We start from the raw sequence: 9,591 nt of genomic DNA, 5'->3' as shown, positions 1-9,591 counted from the left end.
AAACATAGACACTGGAGGTTACATCCCCAGCAAAAAGCTAAATATGGCAGCATGCACCCGTCACCCCAGGAACTCTGGGGATGGAGACACGAGGGTCTCCAGAGCTCACTGGTCAGTTTATTCGCCAAGTCAGTCAGCTCCAGGTTCACTGAGAGATCTTGTCTCAGAAATTAAGGTGGAGAGATGGAGGAGGGTGCCTTAAGTGAATCTATGGCTTCTACACACATTCATGTATATATGAACACAAAGCCAGGCAAGGTACATGTGTTTGTAATTCCAGTGCTTGGGAGATGGGAGCAGGAGATGGGTTCTCTGCCCAGCCAGCCTAGATTAATTAGTAATATCCAGGTCCTAATAAGAGTCTTTGTCTCAGGGGGAAGAAGGGGGATGGCTCCTGAGGAAGGACACCTGAGGTTGACCTCAGCTTCCATGTGCACATATGCACACCTGCACACACACACTCACTCACATGTATGCACACACACACACACACACACACACACACACACACACACATACTATTGAAACCCACATCCAATAGCCATGACATGGTAGCTCTTGCCTGTAACCTTAGCTCTTGAGAGATGGAAGCAGGAAGATCAGAAGTTCACGGTCATCTTTATCTACAAAGTGGGTTCAAGGCAAGTCTAGGCTACATGAGAAGTTCTATCATTAAAACAAAAACAAAAACAAACAGAACCCAGGATCCAGGAATCTTGGAGAGTTGAAAAATCCCTTAAAAGCACAAGGAGAAAACTCCAAAGACAGCCACCTGCTGCAGTCCCATGGCTTGTCTCTGAGAGACCACTTGAGCCATATCTTTACCTCTCCTAAGGGGACCATGATGGACATAAGTGAATCAGGGACTTCAGACAGAGCCCAGCCCTCACTACTTGAGTCTTGCACAATGCCCTTCCATCTCCAGAGGATGTCCTTCACTCCAGTCAAACGGATGAGGTCTCTCAGGACTGGACAATTTAAAGGGCTGTGCAAACGAAGGCCAGCGTTGTCTCTATTTTAGCTGAGACACTCCTGTCCCTGGGGTCATCTTCGGTTCACATCTGCTCTTCTGCTTCTTGACAGCAGTTACGGAGATGTGGTGAAGCACAGATCACATCCTACCACTTCCTTAAAATCCCTTATGTTTCACATGCTTGGTACCCTGGGTGACCTGGATTGGACCATCTCTAGCTCCTGGCCTATAACACAGGCACAGACACAGACACAGACACAGACACAGACACAGACACAGACACAGACACAGACACAGATACAGACACAGACACAGACACAGACACAGACACAGACACAGACACAGACACAGACACAGACACACAGACACACACACACACAGACACAGACAGACACACACACAGACACAGACACAGACACAGACACACACACACAGACACACACACAGACACACACACAGACACAGACACAGACACAGACACACACACACACACACAGACACACACACACACAGACACAGACAGACACACACATAGACACAGACACAGACACAGACACACACACACACACACAGACACACACACACACAGACACAGACAGACACACACACAGACACAGACACAGACACAGACACACACACACAGACACACACACACAGACACACACACACACACACACACACACACACAGAGCCCTCTGAACCTAGCTCCATGTGTTTTCCTGCCCTAGGGCCTTTGCATGAGCTCTGTCTTCTACATGAAGTGAAAACATACTCTTTGCGTGCCTTTTCTGGGTGTCAGCTGTCTCTTCCTCCACAGATGTCACAGAAATGTCATCCTTTCAGAAACGCCTCTTCCTGCCTCCTCAGCAGGTCTGTTTCCTTCATTCTCTTCAGTTTGCCATAGTCTTTTCTCTGGTTTGTTTCATCAGACCCCATGTTCTGCAGACATGGGCACTATATCTGCTCTGCCTCTTTCTGCCCTTTCCAGCTCTGAGCCTGGCATGATGGTTGTTCTTAGTATTTCCAGTTGGATGAGCGTGGTGTTTGCGGCTCTTTGCTGGGTGCTGGGTGTCCCTCCTGTTCTGAGCTAGAAAGACACCTGGAGTCCCCCTCTCTCTCAGGCACAGTGCTAGGCTATAGCTGTAGGCTCTGCTCACACTCCTGGGTTCAATTTAACCCCCATGGCATCCAGGTCTCCATTTCCTCTGTTGTGAGATGGAATTCCTAAGACCAGGAGATTGAAAGACATACGTGTGGCCATTCCTTTCTTACAAATGCCTTTGACCCTTCCTCTGGGCCAAAGGCCTCCTGTTTTTCAAACAAGGACCACTGAGGACCAGAAAAAGTCAAGCACTTTGTCTGAGAACACAGAGAAGATCTGGATGCAAGATAAGGAAGGCTCTTGCATTTTAAAAGGAACAAATTCACACTTGCCAGTCATGGTTCAGCACCAGGGTCCTCAGACCTAGAGGAGGAGAAGAGATCCCCCACCCCGACACCAGAAGGGCAGCTGGCCCATTTCTTGTGCCCCGTGCCTCCTCCCAGTCTTTAGTAAGCATCTTCCCCAAGAGCAGCAGCAGCTGCCTCCACAGAGCTGAGCCCCAGACGGCAGGCTTCCCCACACCAGGACCCTTGGGGGACACCACACAGAAACTGACCTATATTAATTTCAAGTGCTATTTGCAGTCTTGGTCCCTTCCCACCCAGCTCATAACCCCGCCCTGCACAAGCTCGCAAACACGTTGAACAGCCCAAGGACATTATAAAAATAAAATGACCTAAACCCGGCCTTCTGGGAACCTCTGCCCTCCTGTGCCCCTGCTCCGAGCAAGGCAAGGGGACAGTGCTCATAGCCCAGTTTGAGGAAGGGCTGCCACCCCCCTGGGAGGGGACAAGAAGGAGGCAGCAGCTAAAGCAGGTGCAAGGAGCTGGTGGATGTGACAAGCTAAGGGCCGAGAAGAGGGCAACAGAGAGAGGAGAGGAATTAATAAAGGCACCCAGGGGGCAGGTCACACCAGGGAGTGAGGGAAAGTGCTAGAAAGAACAGTTGCAGCCTCAATGGAGAATGAAGAGGGAGAAGGGAAATTCCAGAGAAGAATATGCTGGAAACGGGGACAGTGGCATCAGAGGACACAGAGAGCCCCTGAAGGGGACAGAGAAAAACATGGGAGGACACAGCCCATGAGAGCAGGTGGAGGGACCCACAGCTAATATGATTAGGGTTTTGTTGGGGCAGGGAGGGGGAGAGTGTCCTGGAGAAGAGTTAGGTGTGTGTGTGTGGGGGGGGGTACAGCAGTCAGAACAGAAAGTTGAGGCCTGGCTTTAACGTGGCTTTCAAATCAATCAGAAGCCAGGATCTGCCACTGGAGGCTCTCCTCAATCCAACCTTCACGTGTGAGCATGTGTGTCCACACACAAACACAAAGGTGATTCGGAGGGAGGTCATGGGAAGATGTAGGACGAGCATGTCATGACCCTGGTGTCACATTTACCTGACTTTGGAACCTCAGGGTGGCAGGGAAGGAACTCCCCCACCCCCCCCACCTGTTCTGAAGCCTCCAGGCTGTGGAGTTTCTCATAGCCACCCTCACTTACCACCACCAGTGCCTCGTGTGAAATGGGCTCAGTTTTCCCTCCAGGCCTGTCATTACCTTGTCATCTAAGTCAGGTGCAGGCATTGTCACACCACTTAGGGGAAGTTCCCGAGTAGAGAAGACAGGCTCTATTGTACAACAGAAAGGAGTTTCGGTATATGCTTGGACATTCTCTGTCTCTCTGGAAGGCTCTAGAAGGCACTGCCGTGAGTCTTGGTGAGGTGAGGTCTTACCAAAAGGCTTCACCGTCACACCCTTGGGAAAATCATCCCCCTGATAACGATCCTGGCTTTGAGCTTTACCCAGAAGTCACTTCTCAGTTTGGGAACCGGAGTCCAGTGGAGTCTGGGAATGGGAAACATCCAAACCCAACCCATTTGGTTTATTTATAGTCACTCTTTACTCATTGGCTTCTCTTACTGACAGAGCCAGGATTCGAACTCAGGACCGTTACCTCAAAGCTTATGCTCTGGCTGACACCCTGTTGCCCTGGCATTGTGGGACAAGTAGTTTTGTTCAGTCCCCAGAGACAGATGGGATTTAAGCAGGAAGGACAGCGAGGAGCATGGCAAGCACAGGGCTGACCCTGGCTAGAGGTACAGAAACGGAGGGCAGAGCACCAGTTGACAATCTGTCCCTGCCCTTCGTTCTGCCTCGCTCTGTCACTCAACACTTAGGTCCTAGCTTCCACTTCCTGGTGACCACTTCCTGGTAACTACTTTCTATGCCCCTATTCGATACAAACACCACACTCCACTCTCCTGCCAGCTGGGGCACACAATTCTATCTTCCCTCAGAATGCCCTCCCTCATCTTTCCCACTTGCCCAGTGCTGCTTTTGTTACGGTCCAACATGAATGCCATCCATTACAAGCCCTGCTGGGGAGGGTCTGACCACAGGGTTCTCTCACTCTGAGCACAACAGAGAGGAAGCTGGCTATAGTGAGGTTGGTGTCGCTCAAAGAAGCTGTGTGATCCCCAGGACCTCCCACCCAGCTTCTAGGAGAGAGGTTTGAACCCGTGATGGGTTTCTTTTGTCAATAAAGTTTTATTGAGACACAGTCATGCTGTTCAGTAACATTTTGTAGAAGACGGCTTTAGCATAGCACAGCCAAATGTCTGGTGGCTATGACAGAGACTGTATGCCTCAGAAAGCATAAAGAAAAAACATTTGCTGACCTTTGCTTTCTCGGTCAGGGAAAAGTGTGGAAGACTTGGGGGAGGGGCATCTGGGTCGGACAGGATGTGCAGTTCCTCACTTCCTCTTGTAGCCCACTGGCCACAGCTGATCACATGACACTAACAAACCACAAGGATGTTGGGAAATGTAGTCCTTCTCAGGTGGATGAGGGAGGAGGGCAATCTGATGCATAGCCTAGGGTCTCCACACAGCCTTTCCCAACCGTTTCTCTCTGCTCTGTGCAAGGGTTCCATTCCACCCACCTGCAAGGCCCAGGCTGGAGTGCTGGGGGGTGGGGTCCATGCTTCCTCAGTCCTCTTACCACAGACAGTCAGAGCTGGGTCCAGATCCCTTTCCCCTTGGCAACCCATGCTGGGTGTTCTAGCGACGATGGCCCTGCTGCCGGCAGTGGAGGCTGGGACTTACTGGTTGCTCATTTCACACCTCCGCACAGCCATTGAGATCATATCCCAGAACAAATTCTGCCCCTGACCATCTATTTGGGAGATGTCTCTAGAAGAAGCCAAAAATAAGACAATGCTGTGTGTATATTAACTAGACAGGGAAACTGAGACAGGAAGAAATGAACACAATATATTTAAAAAAAATGACAGCAAATATTCTTTGAAACTGAAACAGTGCATATTTGTGTGCATGTGTGTGTATGTGTGCATGTGTGTGTGTGTGTGTGTGTGTGTGTGAGTGTGTGTGTGCGTGTGTGTGGGGAGGTGAGTAGATAAGCCAGAATAAGGTCAGGGTTGGGGGTTTAGGCTATCAAGACAGGGGCACCTGAGGCTTTGAAAGGTTTTAAGTAGATCAGCTGTCATCTGAACTGTAGGGAAAGGGTCACTATGACCAGTTAAGCCTTTGGTGGTCATTTAAGGGGTCATCAAGGCAGTGGCCACTTAATTCAAGGTTCTCTGCACGGCTCCATCCCCAGAGACCTCCCTCTACGAGGACACACACCTGATCCTCTTAACATCCATTTCACACCTGTTCCCCTAAGGCCTCTCTCCCTCTCCCGGAGTCTAGCCTCTGTTGGGGAGAGTCTGTGCCAGAAGCTGGCATCCCTGCAGCCTGGCCAGGGTCAGCAGCTTCAGCAGGCAGTCATCTGCCCTAGAGGCAGCCGGTGGGCTGGCCAGGTGCTACTGTTTCTGCCTCAGTGCCCTGTGTTGGCTGTGCCACCTGAGAAGATGGTCTTGCAAGTGAATGGGGTCAGGAGGGTCTGCTGGTTCCACCTTCTCCTCCTCTGCCTCCACTGGGCTCCACTGCCCTTGTCTGCTGTCCTGGATGAATTCAACTGGCTAGACTGTAAGGCCTGGCCAGGCATGGTGTGGACCAGCCCTGGAACCCAGTGTGGGGGATGCCAATTCTGGAGCTCTGCACAGCCGCAGCAGACTGCAGGCTGGGAGGATGGTCAGGTGGCTGGCCACTCTGAAGATGAAGTGACTGCTGATCTTAAAGGCAAGAGTCCCAGTGGATGTCTGGGAAATGGGTGGAAGCCATAGGAAAACGAAAGTATTTGCTGCAAGATGTGGGCAGGGCTACAAAGCAGCACTCCCCCCCCCCCAAGCTGCAGCCAGAGAACCCCACTCTACTCCAACCCCAACTCCTCAGTGGTTCCCACTGTACTTCTGCAAAAGCCAGCACTGGGGATGAGGCTTCCCCCGGCCTCTTCCATTTCTCCGCTCACCAGCGACACTGGCTTTTCCTAAGACCAAGATTCCTCTTTTCCCCAAGACCTTTGAATGCTTTATTCCCTGTCTGACCCCATCAACACCTTCTCCTGCACCTCTCCACGGAAAGACACTAAAAATTAAACTCTATTTCAAGGAAAGGAGGAAGGGGGCAGGAGGAAGGAAGAAGGAAAAAGAGGAAGACTGGGAGGAAGGCTTGACAGAAATGTCAGGCAGGTAGGAAGAGAGGCACTGGGGAGAAGGGCAGGTCTATCCCTTGTACCCCTCTTTTCCCTGCCCTTAGCTGTGTCTCAGACAAAAGCGAGCTGGCCTGGGCTCTGAGGCCGTTTGCGGTAACTCCTGTAGCTCTCAGATCCATCTTCTTGGTGGTGGGGCAGTGCAAGGGAGCTGGGCATCGTCCAGTGCCAGGCTGTGGCAGTTAGGGCTTCTGCCATGGCACCTGGGGCAGGTGGCTCTCAGTTCTTCTGGAGAAGCAGCTGTTTAGAATGGATCAAGAGTCTCCTCCAGTCAGGCTCTGTTCTTGGTCCCCACCAAATCTCTGCTTTAGGATTTAATCCGCCATGGTTGCCAGTGAGCTGTGCCTTGGGGGCTCTCTCTGCATCCCGCTGCTTAGGCAAGCTGCCTTGGATCTGGGACCTCCCCTGGGCCACTCAGCCCAGGCCCCTCTTCCTTCTCTCTCTTTCTCTGCATGTTCCTTCCTTCCTCTCAATTTCTTGTCATTAACAAGTGCACGCTGTCCATGGTGCTGCTCCCTGATGCTGGGAGTGTGAATTAGCGTAGTCCCCTGGAGGACAGCTATTAAAGCTGAAAGGGTACACAGGCTTTGGCCTGGAAAGTCCCCTTCTAGGAATCCATCCTGTAGACATCACTGGACAAGGGTCTGCTACATGCAGAGGGACATTGCCTGGATGCTTTGTAAAATCTAACGGCATCACAATCTTGTGACATCAGTGGAAGATTAACGGAAAAGGTCAAGTAAGGAGCAAATGAGCCGGAAGGGAACCTTGAGCCTCACAGGGAATGTGGACTTTGGACACATGCTCTCAAGGAATCCTGGCTGACTTCATTAGCGATTCTAATGACCATGGTGCAGAGAGGTGTGATGTCGGGGCTGGTATTCCGCTGGAACCTTAGAACAATAACTCAAGAGGAGCATGGTAGGCCAGAGCTGCAGGCTGCGGACGAGGACTGGGAGCATCTGCTCAGCTGTGCTGTGCAGCACGAATGAACTCTGTGTCTCTGGGTCTCTTGCTCATTGATTGGCCAGTGAATCCAGGTTGGTCAATGAGCTTCAGGGACCCATCTGTCTCAGCTGCTCTATACTGCTCCAGTGCTGGGTGCGCAGTCGCTCCTGGCTTTTCACATGGGAGCTAGGGATCTGAATCAGCTTGTAAGCACTGCCAATGGAGCCATCTCTCCAGCCTCTATTTCCCATCTGAAATCATGTCTACAAGATCCTCAACAGCCAGGAAGGCTATGGCGGCATAGGCCTGTAGCGCTGGCATTGGAGAGGATGAGGCAAGAGGACCTTGAATCCAAGGCCAGCCTGGGCTACACAGAGAAGGAAACAAACGAAAGACACTGTCAAGTAAAAAGAGCCAACTTCCCAATAGCACACATAGCAGTGACACAGGTTTTTGGTTTTGAAATATGTATATATTTTACATACAGAAGGACAAAGATTTGGGCCATACACCTCTGCCCAGTGTGGATATCTGTCCCTGAGTGGTTTGAGTACCTTCCACTTTCTCATCTATATCTCAAGTGGTGCTGTCTCTCTGCTTATCTCTGACAGGGTCTCTCTGTGGCCTAGTCTTCACTATGTAGCTCATGTTGGCTTCAAACTTACAGCAATCCTCCTGCCTCAGCCTCCTGAATGCTGGGATTACAGATGTATACCACCAAGCCGGCTTCTTTCTCCCCTCCCTTCCCTCTTTCCCTCCCCCCCTCTCTTTGTAGTTACATGTACATTTGTGCTGATAAGCAAGCAATAATTATCATTGAAAATGTGAGCATCATTTCCTCTAAGAGTGTCCCTTCTAGATGGAGGCTGTATATATCTGAATCATTCAAAAACACTGGTAAAAGTTGGTGATACCCTCACATGATAGATGGAGAACTTAAGGATCAAAGAGGGTGAATACCTCGTCTAAGGACACACAGAAAGGATGCTAACCCCTCTAGAGGAGAAGAAAATGTTTGTTTGTTTGAAATCAATCCTCAGCAACTTTTACAAGGAGGACAGACCTTCACTGCCAGAGTTCTCCTGGTCTCCTGCCCCAAGTTCCACTCCTATCTCTCCCCCCACCACCACCCCACCACCCCCCGCAGCCACTTAAGTAATGGCTTTGCTGAGAACCAGTTCTGCACTCCAATCACAGGCGAGAGGCGAAAACTGCCCGTTCAATATTTCCTCCTAATGAGCCTCCACACGGCTGTCGCCTTTCAGGATGGAAGCGAGCTCTCTGCCACCGTCGCCCTCATATTTATCAGCACTGTTTACCTGCAGGGTGGCAGAGGGAAGGAGCGGCGTTATACATAAATATCACGAAATCCACCGAGGGCGGCGGGCAGAACGCTTAATCCCACCTCCGTCGCTAACGACTTACAATCTGGAGAAGTCACTCTCCTCTGTTTTCTCTGTCTCTAAAGTAAATAGAGGGTAACATGCTTTAAAAAAAATCAATCGGTGTTCCAAAGGAAAAGGATGTGTGCAGACGAGGGTAGCAGCTCCATGTAGGACTGACCTGCACTCCCTCCGTTCTGATAATGCAGGAGACAGTGAGCTTTGTCCAACCCTACCTGTCAGCTCTCCTCCCAGGCCTGACAGTATTGATACCTCCCACCTCGTCTCTGAGCACTCCTGTCTACTCTCCCAGGCTGTTTGGTTCCAGGTGAGCCATTTCTGTTGGGACCTTCCCTCTGGAACGAACCAACTTTTCTGTTTTGGATAAGAAGAACTCTGTGCCCCTGCCCTTCTGAGGGACTGTTCAACCTGGGCCAATGCCCACAGTGGGGCCAACAGGCGCTTACCTCTTTGCAGGAGGCCACGTAACCCAGGGTACTCACCCAAACCACAGAACCCCCAGGCTGCTTCCCCAGTCTGAGTCATACGGAGACATTGGGGCGATGGACACCAAGGGTGTTT

Source organism: Mus caroli, unplaced genomic scaffold (assembly GCF_978045245.1).
Source record: "Mus caroli unplaced genomic scaffold, Mus_caroli_1 scaffold_16, whole genome shotgun sequence".
NCBI classification, from domain to species: domain Eukaryota; kingdom Metazoa; phylum Chordata; class Mammalia; order Rodentia; family Muridae; genus Mus; species Mus caroli.
The sequence above is the reverse complement of the archived record's forward strand: the minus strand, read 5'-3'. Positions refer to the sequence as shown.